This window comes from Pseudorca crassidens, chromosome 4 (genome assembly GCF_039906515.1).
Source record: "Pseudorca crassidens isolate mPseCra1 chromosome 4, mPseCra1.hap1, whole genome shotgun sequence".
Taxonomy (NCBI): domain Eukaryota; kingdom Metazoa; phylum Chordata; class Mammalia; order Artiodactyla; family Delphinidae; genus Pseudorca; species Pseudorca crassidens.
Genome location: NC_090299.1, coordinates 54,995,820 through 55,016,825, shown reverse-complemented (window position 1 = coordinate 55,016,825; position 21,006 = coordinate 54,995,820). Strand labels below are relative to the sequence as shown.

General features: G+C 34.8%; 1 pseudogene; it reads right to left on the bottom strand.

Annotated features, from left to right (window-relative positions):
• Positions 1–17,218: 17,218 nt before the first annotated feature.
• LOC137223138 (zinc finger protein 396-like) lies at positions 17,219–19,083 on the bottom strand (annotated as a pseudogene).
• Between the last annotated feature and the right edge of the window lie 1,923 nt (positions 19,084–21,006).

Here is a 21,006-nt window from a genome sequence, read left to right as displayed (position 1 = left end):
TAGTTCAGTCTTGGAAGATTGTACCTTTCTAAGAATTTGTCCATTTCTTCCAGGTTATCCATTTTATTGGCTTATAGTTGCTTGTAGTAATCTCTCATGATCCTTTGTATTTCTGCAGTGTCTGTTGTAATTTCTCCTTTTTTATTTCTAACTTTATTGATTTGAGTCCCCTCCCTTTTTTTCTTGATGAGTCTGGTTAAAGGTTTATCAATTTCGTTTATCTTTTTAAAGAAACAGCTTTTAGTTTCATTGATCTTTGTTATTGTTTTCTTCATTTCTATTTCATCTATTTCTGCTCTGATATTTTTTCTGTTTAATATGAAATTTATTTTTCTTTAAGGGAAATGTCCTTTTAGAATTTACATTCATTCATATTATCTTAAATAGTTTTCTGTAGTTTCAATTCTTTTGTTATCTTATTTAATATTCTTATCTACTCTGATATCAACAATTTATCTCACAATTATTTTTTTGTGTGTGCTCCCAGTATATATATATTTTATTATTAATTTTCTTAATTCCTTTTTTGGAGTATAATTGCTTTACAATCGTGTGTTAGTTTCTGCTTTATAACAAAGTGAATCAGTTATACATATACCTATGTCTCCATATCCCCTACCTCTTGCGTCTCCTTCCCACTCTCCCTATCCCACCCCTCTAGGTGGTCACAAATCACTGAGCTGATCTCCATGTGCTATGCATCTGCTCTGATTTTTATGATTTCTTTCCTTCTACTAACTTTGGGTTTTGTTTGTCCTTCTTTCTCTAGTTGCCTAAAGTGTAAGGTTAGGTTATTTATATTTTTCTTGTTTCTTGAGGTAGGATTGCATTGCTATAAACTTCCCTCTTAGAACTGCTTTTGCTGCATCCCATAGGTTTTGGGTCATTGCGTTTTCATTTGTGATTTGTTTCTAGGTATTTTTTGATTTCCTCAGTGATCTCTTGGTTATTTAGTAGCATATTGTTTAGCCTCCATGAGTTTGTGTTTTTTAGAGTTTTTCTCCCTGTAATTGATTTCTCAATTAATCTCATAGCATTGTGCTCAGAAAAGAGGTTTGATATGATTTCAATTTTCTTAAATTTACTGAGGTTTGATTTGTGACCCAAGGTGTTATCTATCCTGGAGAATGTTCCATGTGCCCTTGAGAAGAAAGTGTATTCTGCTTCTTTCGGATGGAATGTCCTATAAATATCAATTAAGCCTATCTGGTCTAAAGGGTCATTTAAGGCTGCGTTTCCTTATTAGTTTTCTGTCTGGATGATCTATCCATTGTTGTAGGTGGGGTGTTAAAGTCCCCTACTATTGTGTTACTGTTGATTTCCCCTTTTATGGTTATTAGCATCTGCCTTATGTATTGAGGTGTTTCCATGTTGGGTGTGTAAATATTTACAATTGTTATATCTTCTTCTTGAATTGATCTCTTGATCATTATGCAGTGTCCTTCTTTGCCTCTTGCAACAGTCTTTATTTTAAAGTCTATTTCGTCTGATGAGTACTGTTACTCCAGCTTTCTTTTGATTTCCATTTGCATGGAATATCTTTTTCTAATCCCTCACTTTCAGTCTGTATGTGTCCCTAGGTCTGAAGTTGGTCTCTTGTAGACAACATATTACAGGTCTTGTTTTTGTATCCATTCAGCCAGTCTGTGTTTTTTGCCTGGAGCATTTAATCAATTTACATTTAAGGTAATTATTGATATGTATGTTCCTATTACCATTTTCTTAATTGTTTTGGGTTTGTTTTTATAGGTCTTTTTCTTCTCTTGTGTTTCCCACCTAGAGAAGTTCCTTTAACATTTGTTGTAAAACTTGTTTTGTGTTGCTGGATTCTCTTAGCTCTTGCTTGTCTATAAAGTTTTTGATTTCTCCATTGAGTCTGAACAAAAGCCTGTTGGGTAATCTTGGTTGTAGTTTCTTCTGTTGCATCATTTTAAATGTATCCTGCCACTCTCTTCTGGCCTTCAGAGTTTCTGCTGAAAAATAAGCTGATAACCTTATGGGGATTCCCATGTACATGTTTTGTTGCTTTTCCTTTGCTGTTTTAATATTTTTTCTTTGAATTTAATGTTTTACTTTGATTAATATGTGTCTTGGCATGTTTCTTCTTGAGTTTATCCTGTATGGGACTCTCTGTGCTTCCTGAACTGGGGTGGCTATTTCCTTTCCCAAGTTAGAGAAGTTCTCAACTATAATCTCTTCAAATATTTTCTCAGACCCTTTCTCTTTCTCTTCTTTGATTCCTATAATTTGAATGTTGGGCATTTAATGTTGTCCCAGAGGTCTCTGAGACTGTCCTCATTTCTTTTTTTTCTTTTTTTCTTTATTATGCTCCTTGGCAGTTATTTCTACCATTCTACCTTCCAGCTCACTTATTCATTCTTTTGTCTCAGTTATTCTGGTATTGATTCCTTCTAGTGTATTTTTTATTTCAGTTATTGTTTTGTTCATCATTGTTTGTTTTTTGTTTAGTTCTTTCAGGTCCTTGTTAAACATTTCTTTTACCTTCTCCATCTGTGCCATCATTTTTTTCCCCAAGATTTTGGATAATCTACTATCATTACTATGAATTCTTTTTCAGGTTGGTTGCCTATTTCCTCTTCATTTATTAGTTCTTGTAGGATTTTACCATGCCCCTTCATCTGTGACATATTTCTCTATCATCTCATTTTTGTTGATGGGTGGAGCCATGTTCTTATCTTGCTGGTCGTTTGGCCAGAGGCATCCAGGACTGTAGTTTTCAGGCAGTTGGGTGGAGCTGGGTATTGGTACCAAGATGAAGATATCCAGGAGAGCTCATATGGATTAATATTCCCTAGGGCCTGAAGTTTTCTGTTAGTTCAGTGGCTTGGACTCGGCACTCCTACCACAGGGGCTCAGGCTGGACCACCAGCCTGTGAGGAGACGTGACCTCCACTTCCTCCTACTCCACCATCTTGACTCTGCCCCTAGAACTTGAGCCATGCTAGGTAGGTCCAGCTCCTCCAGTGCAGGTCTTGAGGCATCAGATAGCTTGGACCCAGGCAGGGAATGGCCACAGCCAACATGGCTTGGGAGGCCCCTGCCCCATTTGGGGGCCTCTTCAGAACTGTCCCCTGCACCCAAGATAAGCCAAGGGACTTGATTGCCCCAAAGCCCCCACCAGAAAGAAAGACCTGGAGTGCAGGGGAAGTGGAAGTCCACTTTACAGATTTGAGATAACACAGTTGTGTTTGAATTTCAGAAATATTTAGAGAAAATATATTTATATATGTTCTTTTTAAAGTCCAGAATTTTAGAAATGTCAAATGCTATATCTGGCCTATTGCTGTGTTCAGAAAAAAATTGAGATTAGGGTACACCTTTTAATATATCAGCTCACAAATTATCAATAATTCACATAAAAATGAGACACCTCAGTGCATTATGAGTTTTATTAACCTTATTTCATTTAGAAAGTTGCAGGTGTATTTTATACTGCCATAGAAGTGTAAAGCATGAAATTTAAAAATAAATTCTTTAAATTTGATTCTCAATTTGTCAAAAAAATTAACTAGATGCACATGAATTATTGTTTTCTCAAATATTGTGACTTTTAGCCATACCACTACTTCATTTTAATTTTTGTGATAAGATATTGATATGAAACCATTTGTCATTTGAAATGAACAACTAAACTCTCATGTTGTAAAATTTCTGTTTATCACTTTTAATATTACAAAGGGAGCTTAAATAAAAATATTTTTCATTGCAAGCTTGTTTATTGTGTTGATAACTAGGATCAAGGATACAATGCTTTGTCTTCAAACAATTTATTTGACAAATCAAATTTATATACGTAATTGAGTTCTTATGATTTGGGAAAATTTTTGTAATTATATGTTAGGATGTTCCTTTAAAATGTTCAACATTTTTAAAACTATATTTAAAGCATGTAGTTTTCTATTTCTACCTACAGTTTTCTATTTCTATTTCTACTCCTTCCCAATATGTTTATAAATAACTTCTTTTCTTGAATGTTTATAAATTAATGATAAAAGGGGTGTTTTATCATTTTATATTTGATATTTTACATGATAATAAAGATTAAGAAGGATTAATAATGGTTAACAAGAATTAATAAAGTTAAAATCCTAAATTTGATCTCTCAATGAAATATCAAAATCTGTCTTCAGAAATACAAGTTATTAAACCTTGATGTGTAATGAAGATGCTAAGGAAATATTAAATAAAAATGGTATTTTATTAATTGTATAATATTAATATAGACAAATGATGTATCAAAATTTCCTAAAGTAGCCACCCTGGATATATATGTACTTGAAAAGCCTAATTACTTAATTGTCAAAAGTAGACCATATCAATTCCAGAGTAGAAATCAAAAAAGAATTGTTCAAAATTGATAAGGTAGTTGTAGGAGAAAGACAAGGGGCAAGACATCAAGGATACTGATAATATCAGTGTGACGTATAAGTTTTCTTTTGCTGCTGTAACAAATTACTGCAAACTTTGTGGTTTAAAACAGTACAAATATATTCTTACAGTTCTGGAGGTCACCAGTCCAAAATGGATTTTACTAGGCTAAAATCAAGGTGTTGGAAGAGCTGTATTCCTTCTTGGAAGTTTTAGGGGAGAATCAATCCCTTTTGTTGCCTCTTCTGGCTTCTAGAAGATCTATGCATTCCTCGGCTTGTGGACCCCTTCTGTCTTCATAGCCAGCAATGGCTGTTTGAGTATTTCTCACATCACATCATTCTGACACTGAATCCTCTGCTTCCCTCTTCCACATTTATGGACTCTGGTGATTACATTAAGTTCCCTGGGATAATCCAGGATCATTTCCCCATCTCAGCATTATCTGATTAGCAACCTTAATTTGACTTGTAATCTTAATACCCTGTTATCCTGTAAACTAAAATATTTATAGGCTCTGGGTTTAGGATGCCAACATTTTGGGAAACTATTATTTTGCTTACCACAAGTGATGACCTATAAAAACTAGTATTGTTAGGCACAGAAGAAAAACTATAAAAGGCTGAAAACTGTATATGTTAAATATTAGTGCCTTCAAATATCTTGAGATGAGAAAGTATATAAATTTTGAGTTTAGGTTGACTTTCTTCTCATATTTATTAGCTTTTCGTGTTAGTTTTTACCAGTTTAAGTTTTAATCTATATGGTTTAGTGTATGATATCTAAAATTCCATCATTATTGATAGGTGGGACTGTTAGTCTTCTATCATCTTCCTCTGCTGGCCAGGATTATTAATGTTTAAAGCAGCCAGAGAGAAAATAAAAGTATCATATGTGATCCCTCTAATGTAGAATAGTTTGGAATATTCATTCATCAACTTCTTTGTCAACACTTTGACCTAATTAGTTGGCTACTTTAAGAAATCCCAAAAACTAATGAAATTACAGCTGCTCTTGATAATGATGTTAAATTATCTCCAGGAGTTTATTTAACCACACCTTATTTGTATACGGTTGAAAGCTAATATTCAATGTAAACTACATCTACTTTACTTCATAATTTTTTATAAAATCAAGTTAAAAGGGATAAAAATAATTCAAGGTCTATGTCTTTGTCAGGTTACCTTAACACCTCCCCTAAAGGTCTCAACAATGTATTGTATTAGAAGACATTCTGTATCTGGAAAACATGTATAGTTGTTTTTTTTCCCCACACAATTATAAACCATCAACCATTTATTATATATATAATGGATATTATCCATACATAATAAGAGAATTTCAGGATTTAGGTACTGAAAGAGAAATAATGGAGTAACTAAGCTTAACCTAATTTATAAAAGAAAAGATGTCTACATCAAGTTAAATTTAAAAACCTATGCTTCACTTTCTGAGCCTATATTGTGTTTTATTCTCACTTCATCTTAAAAAAAATATCATTCCAAAAATGGAACCCTCCTACATTGTTGGTGGGAGTGTAAATTTGTGCAGCTACTATGGAAAACAGTATGGAGATTCCTTAAAAAACTAAAGTTACCATATGACCCAGCAATTCCACTCCTAGGTATATAAGATGAACACTCTAATTTGAAGGACACTCTACTCAATATTCTGTAATAACCTAAATAGGAAAATAATTTGAAAAAGAATAGATACTTGTATATGTATAACTAAATCACTTTGTTGTACACCTGAAACTAACACAACATTGTTAATCAACTATACTCCAATATAATTTTTTTTTAATTTTAAAAAGATACATGCACCCCAAGGTTCAGAGCAGCACTATTTACAATAGCCAAGACATGGAAGCAACCTAAATGTCCATCAACAGATGAATGAATAAAGAAAATGTGGTATATATAATATATACAATGGACTATTACTCAGCCATAAAAAGAAATGGAATAATGTCATTTGCAGCTTCATGGATGGACTTGGATATTATCATACTAAGTGAAGTAAGTGAGACAGAGAAAGATAAATACCATATGATATCACTTATATGTGGAATTAAAAAAAATGCTACAAATGAACTAATTTACAAAACCAAAATAGACTCACAGACATAGAAAACAAACTTATAGTTACCAAAGGGGAGGTGGGGAGAGGAATAAATTAGGAATTTGGGATTGACAGATACAAACTATTATATATAAAATAGATAAATAACAAGGGCCTACTGTATAGCACAGGAAACTATACTCAGTATCTTTTAATAATCATTAATGGAAAAAAATCTGAAAAAGAAATCCCCACCATCACAGGTTACTCAGACATTGCGTTAAGTTCTTGGGAAGTAGCAAGAGTTACAGAGGTCTTACAATCACACATATTTGAAGATATCTGAGCTAAAGGCAGAAAAAAATTAACTTGGATATTCTTTCTTTTCCTCTCTGTATAAATGTCACACCTACACAAAGACAGGTAAGTTCATATACTCCTTTGTTTCATAGTGAAGTTGTCTGACATTAGAGAGTGCAGATCTGAAGGCCTTTTAGATTTTTGCTTGGGTTTGGTTTAGGCCCCTGGACTTAGATTATAGACAACAAAAAGGTGAAAACATTTATGCTTTCCCTTGTTGCCCTAGGTCTTTATAATTTATGATTTCTGATATATAGATGCCAGGAAGGAAGATTTAGAAGAAATCACACTTAACATTGGCTTTCTGGAAGGCAAAAGTCTCATAGGCCTCCTGAATTTGGTAGCATAGACTTGTGATTTATTAGATAATAGAATGGCAGTGTGACTCTAGAGACCCCAAAAAAGCAAACTTTTGTGTGTGACTCCAGTTGCTCATTATGAATTGTACAAAAACACTGGGGCAAGATGGGACCTTTGGAATTGAGAGGTAATTGAGAAAATATTTTAATACAGGGAAAGGTTCATTTATAAAATCTCCATAAATTATATTTCCTATTCTGAGTCAAGTTTGAGACAGAGCAATGCCTCACCTATGAGTAAGCTGGCAGACATATGAGGTCAATTACCTATGATAAGTTTTTCTTAGAATGTTCTTCTCTATTGTACCCCAAGGTCCCAAAGGGCAATGATTATAAGAGCCAGTACTGGTGTTGCTAACTAGGTAGCAAAATGAAGATGTTCTTATCAGAAAAATATGTTTGAATGGAAATACAAATACTTAATAGCTATGTATCCTTGGTCAATTTACTAATTTTGTCTAAGGCTCAGTTCCCTCATCTAGAGAATAGAAAAAAAAAACAAAAAACATTGTTCTTATACTTTTTTTAATAATTAAAGTTAATAACTATATAAAACAGTATGGATAGTCCTATAAAAAACTAAAGATAAAGTTCTGAGTATTACCCAGTACATATTTGTTCCAATTTCTTTCCTCTTTTTTTTTTTTTTTTTTTTTTGCGGTACGTGGGTCTCTCACTGTTGTGGCCTCTCCCTTTGTGGAGCACAGGCTCCAGACGTGCAGGGCCAGTGGCCATGGCTCACGGGCCTAGCTGCTCTGCAGCATGTGGGATCTTCCCGGACCGGGGCACGAACCTGTGTCTCCTGCATTGGCAGGCAGACTCTCAACCACTACACCACCAGGAAAGCCCTCCTCTTTTTTTTAGAACAAGTGATCAAAAAAAGACATTAAGGTAGTGTTCAAGGATTTCACAGGGTAGAGAAAAGAGTCATTTGAATAAGTAGGAGGAATTTAGGATAAATGAACTTTTAAAAAAAAAGAGAAAAGAGGAGAAGGAGGAGAGAAAATGAAGGAAGAAGAGATCATAGATTGGGTACAGCTGAGGGGATGATTTGCCAGTATAGTAGTCTGATTCACCTATAATATAAGGAGTATTTGGCGGAATAATTGGAAACCACTCTGAGATGAATGTCTGGGGCCAAATTGTGAAAAGTCCTCATGGAATATACATAGGCAAAAAATATGTTTTTAAATCTGACTGTGTTCTCTAAACAGGAAGCAAAATAATACTGTTACTTCCTTTTTCATTTGGCTTCAGAGAATGCTTTGTGTCTCTCAAGACTGCTAGCAAGCACCCTCTCAGGTAAGAAAAATAAGCTCAATACAATTTCGGTAAATGAATGAACAGATGCTAATGGAAAGAGATTTTCCTTTAAATAAAAGTAGGTTGCATCTTGACAAGATGGTATCTTATTTAAATAGCTCTGTGATCATAAACTGTCCCAGAAGTAGTAGGAGCCCAACCCAAACACCTACACATGGCTATTTAAATTTACATTTAAATTAATTAAATTAAAAAATCAATTCCTAAGTTGCACTGGCCACACTTCAAGTGTTCAATAGTCACATTTGCCTAGTGTTTACTCTATTTGAAACTTTAGGTTATATAACATTTCCTTCCTTAAAGAAAATTCTATTGGGTAGGGTTGAATTTATAATAGTATAGCTAGTCTTATGAATGTAGGTGTATTCCATTATGCCCCATAGGAACTCCTTTTATCCATTTATTTGTTCATTCATCCATAGGGTGACTGATTTCTCCCAATTTTCTCTAAACTTTCCCTGTTTTAGCAGGGAAATGACACAAATCTTCCCAGCTCTTGTGGAGATTTACATTGGGGATTTGACAGTGATTAATTCTTGAGTATGTCCTTGTCTACTTCCATGCTGGTTTACCCTACAGTACTAAGAGTTTACATTGATTTCCTACTTTGTACTTTGATCTTTCATTTTGCTTGCTACTGCCTCATTTCTCCGTTGTTGTAAGAGAAATAGGGCTTTTCTCCAAAGACAAGATTTTGCCTGGGATGTAACATCATCTTCAGCCTCTTTCTCATGGGGCTTTAATTTTTTTGCATATATTTTATACAATGATATATTAGTCTTTACATGAATAAACTAACATTTGTAGATTTGACCATTTTCTGGTGTTTACTTGGAATACTGCATAGTCATGTGCAGCTTGAATAATCGCTCTTGTAAAGAAGATTGCCCAAGTGATACCAAAGTGCTTTATTCCCATGGAAATTAAGGCTTCAGAATTTCTATTTGACTTTGCCTCTGTAAATGTTTTCAGTCTTTCTTGTGTCAAATCAAATTGAGTTTTTCTCTGTTCCATTTTGATGTGACAGTGTGAAGTGTTCTATCACTGTACCATTTAAGTAGGCAATTTCACAATGATTCCATGTGTTCCACTTTGGTCACAGGTAAGACTTTTCTTTATAATACCAATAACATATAAGGTGTTCAAACCCTCATAACCTATATTATTGGAGAAGAAGAAGATTTTGAGGTGTCCTAAATCACCAGAAAGTGAACTGCATATTGGAATGGGATGGACAATTGTTGAGCAGAATCTGGGAATATAGACTGACCATCAACAGTAGGGACTTATTTAGAGTAGACTAAGTTGCAGGAGAATAAAATAGAACTACATATGAAGTGGCTCAATAGGATAACATTTTAGTTTTGCTTTCATAACTCGCTTAGGGGGTCTCTAGGTCTATAAGCATTGGGGTGTGGCTAGAGTTTATCATCAATTTATTTAGGCACACAAATAGGTAGAGGTTCTTCCATCTTCAATTATCTTCCAAGGTCACCGTATTTGCTCTGGTTATCTATTTCTACATAAAACACTATCTCAAAACTTAGGGGCTGAAAAAAAGAGACAAAAACACTCTCACAATTTACCAATAGCCCCTGGATTCACCTGGTAGATTCTTCTGCTGGTCTCATCTGAGCTCACTCATGTGACTGTTGTCATCTGCAACCTCAATTTGGTTTTCACTCCCATGCCCAGTAGCTCAGATGGAATAGCTAGAGTAGTTCAAGGCCAGCCAGAAATCCATGATGGCTACATTCAAATGTCTGACAGCTCAGATGGGATTGCTGCACCAGGTGAAAACTGGCCAGAAATTTCTCTTTCTCTACATTGTCTCTCCAATAAGGCAGATGAAATTCTTTACATAGAAGCTCAGGGTTCCAAGAGGGTAAATGTTGAAGTTATCAGGACTCCTAGAGGCTAGGCCTTGAAATGGGACTCACCATAGCAATTGTATTTTACTTACCCAAGAAACTCACATGACCAGCAGAGATTCTCATCCTGATGAAAAGAGTGGCAAGGAATTTGTGACCAGATTTAATATCCCAAGGCAGTTGTCTCTATCCAGCTAATTGAAGGGAGAATGACCATGGGAAGGACATAAGTTTTAATGAGTAGGTCTGAAAGTGGCATGTATTATTGCTATTCATTTTCTGTGACCACATATTCATCCCATTGCTGTCTGCATATCCCCTTTGCAATGAGAATTATCAGCTTCTTCCATTATGAGGTCAATTATATTTCTGTGAATCTTAAATTTGGACTTGGCTATTGGATTATATTTTGTTTTATTTTTTTGAACAAGGGACACAGGGAGAAACCTGAAAAAAATGAGTGAGCTTTGAGTTTACCTTCTCTTGCTTCTCTTGGAAGATCCTGCTTCCACTGCTATCTGAAGTCCCAGATAATCTGTTGGATGATGAGAGACAGATGGCTCAGAATTTCCCATTACCCCAGATAACAGCTAAACAACTTCCAGAAGGAGATCCACAGATAAATGAGTGAACCCAGCAAAATCAAGAAAACTTCACAGTTGAGTCTCATCCAAATTATTAATTTATAGAATCATGAGCTAAACAAACGGTTGTTTTAAGCCACTAAATTTAGGAGTGCTTTGTTATATACCAAAAGCTAACTGAAACGTACTCTATTATTTAGAACTCAGTTCCACCTAACTACAAATGAATCTGAAATGTGTATATTTTAGTTGTGCACCAAGGACAAAGAGAAATCTGATTTAGATGAAGTTAGCAGTCTGCCACAATGCAAACTCCTATTCATCAGATATCCATTTGTACCCTTCTTTTCATGCATTCAGATAAAATACACTCAGTCTCTTCACTAGTTCCATCCAATTACTGCATTCATCTAAAAAAAAACAGTTTTCTGGTATTAACATGTTCTTTCCATATTGCCATGATGTGGCTTTTATAGTAGGCTTACTTATAAAATAAAAATGCAAATTATCTCTCCCTGCAATTTACCCACTTCTGATATATAATGGCAGAGCAAGAAAAGATGATGCATAATAAAATTTCTTACTTATAAAAGTAATCACAATAAACACATAATAGTCACTCATCCATAGAGGTGATGCAATTCTGCTGAGAAAACATTGTGTGACCCAGATTTTTTTTTTTTATACCTTGGATCTTCTCTCTATATGGATCTTGCTTGTTCATGGTCTTCTGTGGCCACTGGCTCCATATTCTGGGTAGTACTTTCTTCTCCATAATTTGTATGGTCACATTCTAAGTGGTCCATTAGGAAATAACTTGTTCCGGTTTTACTCTATTTACTACCCAGGTTTTTACCATCACAGATGTTTTTAATATCAGGCTCATTGTTTGTCTCAAAAACAACTCAGTAAGCTTCTGATCTTTTTTGCTTACATTTAGTACCATATGCCAGTAATTTCCACTGAATTTATTTCCAGGAAAGAGTTCTTAGAATTATTTTTATGATTGCCTCTTTTTCCTCATTGTCTGTCTCATTTTAATAGGAGTCATTCAACTTTGAGGCCATATAAAACAATATGACTGGATAGAAAACTTTCTATTCTATGTTTTGGGATCCAAGGGCAGTTAAATTTTATGCTTCTGCAAAGCTGTTAATTCCTTGACTCAATCCTTTATAGCTCTGCTCTGAAAAAGCCAATTCTTATCTAGCTAAGTTATTTTTGTTAAAACCCTGCTAAATGCAGCAATTCAGTAAACCCATACTAAAATTCTATATCAGTGGGTCCTATTCCATCATTTATCCTTGAACTACAGAAATGGTAGAATCTTTGCCTTCTGAGTTACTGAAATCATAGTGTTACAAAGTGTTTTAAATCAATGTATGTCATGAGAATTCCTTCTAGTCTCTGATATCATTTTAATAATTGCCTACCATATGACAACCAAATATTAATACTGATTTATGTATTAATTAATGTAGGCTAGGTAAAATGCCAATTAGATTCAAACTTATTCTATGCAATAAAAATGTATTTCTTGCTTACATAAGAATCTTGGGTAGTATCCAGGTAAATAAGGCGTTCTGCTTCACATATTCAGAGACTCAGGATAAAGACTGTATTATCATCTTAAACATGTGACTTTCTACCTCACCATCATTTTCTCTGTCCATTCAGAAGAAAGAGGAAGTAGGATGAAGAACTTTTTATGGGAAGTTTATTTGGGGAAAAGGGAGAGAGAGTCAGGCAACTTTTATCTTTCATTGGCTAGATCTGGAGGACATGATTACACCTAACATCAAAGGGGTTTGGGAAATGTAGTCAAGCTGTGTGTCCACAAGGAAGAGCCTATTTGATCATTGTTAATCTCAATTACAAAGATCCTTACTACTAGGGAAAACATAGGTCAACTTAACACTTGTTCATTTGGTTTTCAGAACATCTGTCAAATACTGCTTGCCAGGCTTTTCCTTCTCTGGCATAAGCTCATGGTTGCTCAATCTACTATGCCATTTGCCACATAATCCTCCTCCCTCTACTATTCTTCCTGTGTTAATTGTAATCCTGTACTTGAGGCAGTCAACTTTCTTATGAATCTTTTTATCTTGGCTTAGTCCAGAAGATTTTGCTAAGAGTCCATCATATGAGTTTATGTATGGTTTTACAGGAATTAATTTATCTTCCTGCTTGCACTGAGAGAGTATTTGAATGGAACTTGTTTAAATTGAAATGGTATCCTGACACACTGCTTTTATCCTCCTTGGCGAAAGCAGTGATGATCTTCCTGAGCAGAAGAATCAGTAAATCTTTTCCACTCATAAACTATGAATTAACCTATCTTGTAACACAGATCATGTGCATTCCCAGACTACAATATTAGCAATCTTGCAGGACAATTTCACACCATTGGGGTTTGCTGGCTACCTACTGAATCTTTTAGCAACTTCTTAGGATTAAAAAAAAAAATCACACTAAAGAACTGGCCACTGGGGTCATAGAGCAAAGAAAATATGGCTTTGTCGATGAGATTTTTTTCTACTTGCAACTGTAAACCAAAGCAACTGAGTGAAATAATGTAGAACCTTTCAAAGTCGGAAAACTGTGGGAGGTGGGATAGTAAGTGGGATAATAAGTGGGTGGGATAAAAATAATAAGAAGTATTATTTTTAATTGGGTGATTAAAGAAGCAGACTGAGATTGATATTCATTGGCTGCCTTTCTCTTAATAACAGTTCACATTTTCCAGACATTCTGCTTTATTGAGATTAATCCTCCCGTCCATGTTCGAAAATGTGACTGATTGCCATAATCCAATTGAAATGCTCCATCCCATGATTACAAATCCAATTACATTTATGAAACTTTAATATCTCTTTACTGCTAGATTTGAATATGTGAACATGTAGCCTTAGGAAACACCAGAAAGATATCTATCAGAAGTAAGATGGGAGTTTTCCAAGAAACGATCCAAAACTAGCTGTTGAACAGAGATCAAGATGGCCAAGTAGGAGGACACTGGACTCACCTCCACTCACAAACACATCAAAACTACAACTAAATATACAACTAAGTATACAGAGTGACTCTTTTTGAAATCTACCTGGGAACTTGCATAACAGCTCTTCTACAACCAAGGTTATAAAAAAAAGATCCACATAGCACCTGGTAGGAAGGAAGAAGCAGCAATCTGATTGGGATCCACAATCCAGAGGGGGGCACAGAAACAGGAGAAGAATATCACAGGCTTGATGATACAACATTTCTACTCCTGGATATATATCCAAAGGAAAAAAAGCACTAATTGGAAAAAATATGTATGCACCCCAATGTTCATAGCAGCATTATTTACAGTAGCCAAGATAAGGAAGCAATTACGTGTCCATCAACAGATGAATGGATAAATAAAAGATGTTTTATACATATATATATGCATACATATATGCATACATACACACACACATAATGGAATATTAGCCATAAAAGTATGAAATTTTGCCATTCACAACAACATGGATGGACTTGGAGGCTATAAATAAGTCAGACAGAAAATCAAACTCTATGTTTTCACTTATATGTGGAACCTAAAAAATAAAACAAATTAATGAAAGCAAAACAGAAACAGACTTATAGATACAGAGCAAACTAATGGTTATCTGTTGTAAAGTGATGGAGGGAAGGGCAAGACAGGGGAAGGGGATTAAGAGGTACTAACTACTATACTAGTAAATAAGTTACAAGGATGTAATATTCAGCACAGGGAGTATACCCAATATTTTATAATAACTTTAAATGGAGTATAATCTATAAAAATGTTGAATCACTATGTTGTACACCTGAAACAAACATAACATTTTAATTCAACAATATTTCAATTTAAAAAAAAATTAAAAAGCGTTGAGCTAGGAAACATGGCTAAAACTCACACCTGATTACATTGTTGACTTACCCAAGTAGTAATTAAATGTTAAAATTTGTTTTATATATTAAGTTTGCATTATTTTAAAAAACTGATTTGAAAGTAGTTTCTGATATCTGCAACCAGAAGTATTCTAAATGGAACAACTGATGAGAAAAGGAGAATGGTTAATGGTTAGACATGAAACAGATATATTGTTAACATTTTACATAATCAAAACTATCTAAACTTCTAATTAATATTATTGACCATATCTAGTTTTGCCTGAAAAAAAGCATCCAAATATAAATGTTGTATTCCTGTTAAAGGTTTCTCTACCTCTTTCAAAAGAACACAATTTTAGACAACCTTATGAATTACTCCTCTAGAGACCCAGTCATTTGAATCAAAAAAATTGTCAAAAGGCCAAAAATATAAGTAACTCATGTAGATATTTTTAAGGACATATAACTGGGTACACAATAGTTATCAGTCCCTGCCTTTTGCATACTATGTTAAACTTCAGATAGTTAATTACCTTGCCCTAGAGTACAGACTTAGTAATTAAAAGAGCTGAGATTTAAAGCTAGATTTCAATGACTCCAAAGCCAAACATCTTTTACTCCCCCTAGGATATCCAAAGAAAACCATGAAGAATATTGAAGTTCAACCTAGTGTATGTACCGTAGAATGTCAGAGGACTGATCTTAAGGCTACAAGGACTAAAGCATAAGCTTTAAGTATAGACTTCAAAAGTAGAGATAAACTATGAGAGTTAAATGCACACAGCTATCCAGAAATGACCCACAATTTTGGCTTTTTTACCTAATAATTGAAAGGGAGTTCAGGAAACAAATTTAAATATTATTATTTTTATCCACCGTATAACTTCACTTTTTCAAGGCAGTTGCATATATATTAATGCGTGGTAATTACAGTTATTCTTTCTTAGGAATAACACGAGTACTGAGCATTGTAATTAAATTTCATTGGCATTTTCATTGAGATGAATGAATTTATATAGTTTTTTAAATTTATTTTTTTTAATTGAAGTATAATTGATATACAATATTATATGTTACAGGTGTACAATATAGTGATTCACAATTTTTGAAGGTTATCTCCATTTATAGTTATTATAAAATATTGGCTATGTTCCCTGTGCTGTATAATATATACTTATAGCTTATTTTATACATGAGTTTTTTTTTTTTTTTTTTTTTAGATTCTGTCATTTTATTCACATAGTACCCAAAAAACTCTTTCCATGATTAAGCAGTAATTCACAATACATGTATCTTTTGAGGCATTTGCTGCTTTAATAGATGGCTTGTTCCTCTCTTTAATTATGAAAAGAATGAGACCCAAATAAAAAGACTCCTACATTTTTAATAAATGAAAATGTACAAAACTCAATACTTATTCATATTTACTAGAGCTACAAAGTATAATCACTATCAGAAAATTCTAAAATTAAAATTTGTATTCTCCTCTCCCCTTACTAGTCTAATATTTATCAATATTCTAACTAAGCAGAGCATGTAATCCCGCATTTGTCTCAGGAGTTACTCCAAGCACTAGATATGACTGGATTTTCTGATAATGAAATGTTTACACTTCATGAGGAACAAAGAAGTTCACCATGAAGCCTATCTTCCCTTCTCCTTCTAAGGACTTTCATTTCTCATGGTTGCCTCCATATTGGGTAACGGTGGCACCATGGGAGACACGACAATCCATGTATTCTTGTAATACATACAGAGTTTTATTAAGGATCCCTGGAAAGGGGGACATTATGTTATATATTGTCAGAATACTTTAAAAAAATACCAATCATTTACTTTTTAAACAAGAGAATCTGATTGAATTAAATGTGGGTTAAACTCAATGGACTCTTTAAATTGAACTTTAGTGATTTTCTCATTTGTACAAGAGTATCAAAATCCAAGGTCTTAACATCATGATAAATTGTCTAGAAACTCATTTACTAAGAATGCATAAGACCCTGAAAAGGTTGTCCTGTGATGCCTGAAACATGTTCACAGCTGATTTATGCCAGAACAGAGGCCATGAAGAACTCTGAAGGATAGTCACCAGCTGTTAAGGGTTCCCATTTCCAGATAAGTACGCTTCTCCATTATGTGCTGCACTTACCAGGTAACATCAGTCTTGTTTGGACAGTCTTTTCTTCATCTTCCTTATTTCTTTATGTTAAGGTGATCATCAACTTTATATAAGCACCCACAGATAACTGTTAATTATTAGAACACTCATCATATTTAGGCCACTTCCTGAAGACATGTAAAGCAAATCTTAATGCTTTACTGGGATATTTCCAATATAAATTGTAAAGGAGATAATTTTTTCTCCTACACAGGAAATTACTTAGTATCATCAACAGTATGTATAGATGATATTATACATCAACTATACCTCAATTTTAAAAATTGAAACAAAACAGTATGTAGGTTCTCAGGTTTTTGTAAGAGATGAGTAAAGTCCCTTTACTCACCTGCTTCCTAACAATGACCCTGGATATTTCAGCTTAGGTCTTGAGGTACATATTCTTTTGGGTCTCCTCAATCCCATTCTCATATTTTGAATCTGGTAACAGAAAATAAAACAGGAAATTTATTTTATTTTATTATTCTTATTTTTGGCCATGCCACGTGACTTGGAGAATATTAGTTCCCTGATCAGAGATTGAACCCAGGCATGCAGCAGTGAAAGCATGGAGTCCTAACCACTGGACTGCCAGAGAATTCCCAGGAAAGTTTTTAAAAAAACTGATTTAATCTTTGGTCTAATAAGTCCAATGTGCAAGTAATGAAATGGAGAATACCAACTTATATACTAACTCACACACTCTTTCTCAACAGGGAAAGTGTACTTGTCTAAAAAGGAACATACTAGTTCATTATATGTGTTAATAATGGAAACAGTAGAACATGTCTGAGAGTATCTTTTTAAGAGTTGCACTAGGAATGAAATTCCAATTTAAGCTTTAGAATCTCAATCATCTGAACTGATACTGTACTGAAAAGCAGAAAAGCAAACAATGCTGACAGAAAATATTCTACATTCTCTCCTGTGGCTTTTAAAACCTTTGAAAGGAAATTGGTGCCCACTGAAACTACCGATATATACTAAAGGAGTATTGGTGCCTTGTGTCTGCTCCCCTGTTGAAAAAGTTCTCAGTAAATGCTTTGACTCCCTCACAACACTGATGGGACTTTTTCTCCAGCATGTTTCTTGCTATGTCTGAAAAGATGCGAGCTCTGACTAAAGGCTTTCCCACATTCATGACATTTGAAGGTTTTCTCCCCAGTGTGGATTCTTCAATATTGAATCAGGATTGCACTTCGGCTGAAAACTTTTGCACACACATCACATGTATAAGGTTTCTCTCCACTGTAGATCCTCTGATGTAGGTTAACGGCTGAGCTCTGCCTAAAGAATTTCCCACATTCATCACACTTGTGTTGTTTTTTTTTTTGAGGACGGTTTCCCTGTCTTCTTTCAAACTTTCTATCTCGTTCACAGGTTCCTCTAAAGGTGAAACTCTGGGAAGCATTCATGTGAAGAGTGTTAGAAACTTTGTAATGCAGTTCTTTGCCTGAAGAAGTCTTTCGCCTTGAAGCTGATTTCACATTTATAGTTCCGGTGTCTCTATCATTTTGTCTTAAGGTGTGAAGCTCCTTTGATGCCCACTGCAGTTGCTTTTTTGTGGGCTTAAGCTGGCTATGTGGTGTCTCCTGAGTGATTTCACAAGTTGGTAGCTTCTTTGCAAGCATGTCTTCATTTCATCCAAGAAAGACCTGTTCAGCCGCCCTGTTGTGCACTTTCTCCAGCTCCTCCAGCATCACCATGGCTTCCTCTCCACTCTATGGTCAATTCTCTTGAAAGCAGGCCTGCAGCTCCTCAGGCAATATGGCCAGGAACTGCTCCAGCACAAGCAGCTCCAGCATCTGCTCCTTGCTGTGCATCTCTGGCCTCAGCTACTGACAGCACAGCTCACGGAGCCAGCTCAGAGCCTCCCGTGGCCCAGGTGACTCCTGGTAGTCAAACTGCCTGAACTACTGGTGGTAGGTCTCTGAGCTGTAGTAGCTGCTTCAGTGGCGGCTGGAGACCATATTACATGCCTGCCTTCCCTCTTCCACCTTCATTACCAGAATGCGGTCAGGGTCCGCTGAAGTTTGTGGAAGGAGTTTTGATGTCTCTCTCAATTTTGCAGACATTTGGACTGGGACTAGCTCAGAACTGCTAGGCTTTAATCTTCAAGAAGTTGAAACTCTCCTTATGACACTTCTCCTCTGCTGAGCCTGCACCCGACGGCCCTGGGACACCTTCCTCCACCATATGGTGCCGCTTCTGGATGGGGACCCGACTCCGCGAGACCACACGAGGAGAATATATACATAATAGTTTGTACCTCTTAGTCCTCTACCCTTATGTTGTCCCTCCCCCTTCCCTCTCCCCTCTGGTAATCGCTAGTTTGTTCTCTATATCTGTGAGTCTGCTTCTTTTTTTCTATGTTCACTAGTTTGTTGGATTTATATTTTTAAATGATGAAATTTTTACTGGGCTAAAGTGAAGAAAATAACAAATGTTTTCTTTAAAAGTTTGTTATTGAATTAACCCAGACAACAGAATTATTCTGCATCCTAACTAAATAAAATACATTATACCTAAGTTCAATAGTAAAAGAAATCCTTATTCATTTCCAGTTTGATAGCTTCACATAACTTATATGAAAGTATTCTATGACATACAAATGATTGTAAAATGTGATAACTTTCATAATTATGAATAAAATTTTAAGTATATATGAACCAGAACATGTAGCTTTTTGACCGACCAGAGGTCGATGAATAACAAATTAAAACAGAGCTATATTTTGCTTTATTTTTTTCTGTTCTAAGAACCATTATTTCTAGCTGCTTAATGTAGAACAGAGAGTAGTGGCTCCTTTTGCAGATGAGTGGGACAATTTATACATCTGAAATGTTAATAATGTCATTCTCTTGGAATCCACCTCTCTGTAGCCCTGAGCATTCTTGTCTACATTTTCTTAACTACTCCTAGATTGCTATTGTTATCTGTGTCAAGGATGTGGAAGTCATAGAATGAGACCTTTTCCTCTTAAAACAAGAAGTAATTGCTTTTTTTTTCTATTTTAGACTTCATTCATCATGAGTATAAAGGAAAAAGACAAAAATAAGGTCATTGATTTTTGTATTGAAGAACTATTAGTACCAATGATTTATATCACAGTGTTATTGTTAAAAAGATATCAAATGATGTCTGTAAAATAATACAGAATGGCTTAGTCATTTTCAGTTTCTGGCTATATGAGGGTGATGTTCTTAGGTAACATAAAGGCTAAATATTATAGACCACACATACTGATCTCTTGTTTCCAGAAAGCTTCTTTTCTAACTCCCCTAAGTCATCATGGAAAGAGAAAATAATTTTTTCACAGGAAATAATGACAACACCCTTATTAAGACATTGGATGCTGATTAATTCCTAGTGTCAGCTGGTGCTATTTGCTCTGTACCTGAGTCACAGATTCTACTAGTTGATACTCTTTCCTAGTTATTAGCTTGTATCATTCAAATCTATTTGGCAAGTTGTACTGTGGACTGGTCTGCAGTACAGTTTGGCACCTTGAATAAATATATTCACAGTAATTCCTGATGTGGTAAAATGGTCTATTTTGTATATCAGATTCCAATGAAACTAAATGCTATTCTCAGAGAGATGTGATTTTGAACTGGCAAGACATGAGAAATTAGCATTGAGAATAAGTAGCTTTTATGTCAAAGTTGTCAAACCAATTTTTTTGGCTGGAATTCTTCTTTATACCAGATGGCCTTGTTTTTTAGATGTTTGTGAAAATAATAGATAAATATTTTCCCCCTGAAATTTTTCTTGCACCTTATCCTGTGATGTACCTTGTCCAAGTTTCTAAACAAGTGAGGATAATTAATTTGTTCTTATAAAGACTTCTTAGTTTATTTTGTACTAAATTAAATTGTATCATCATGCAACTTGATTTAACCATAAACTTACTTTATTCATTTCTGTAGTAGTTTCTGATGTGCTAGTCTATGGAAATGTAAAGATGAAATGACATAGCCCCAAGTTACAAAGTTTGT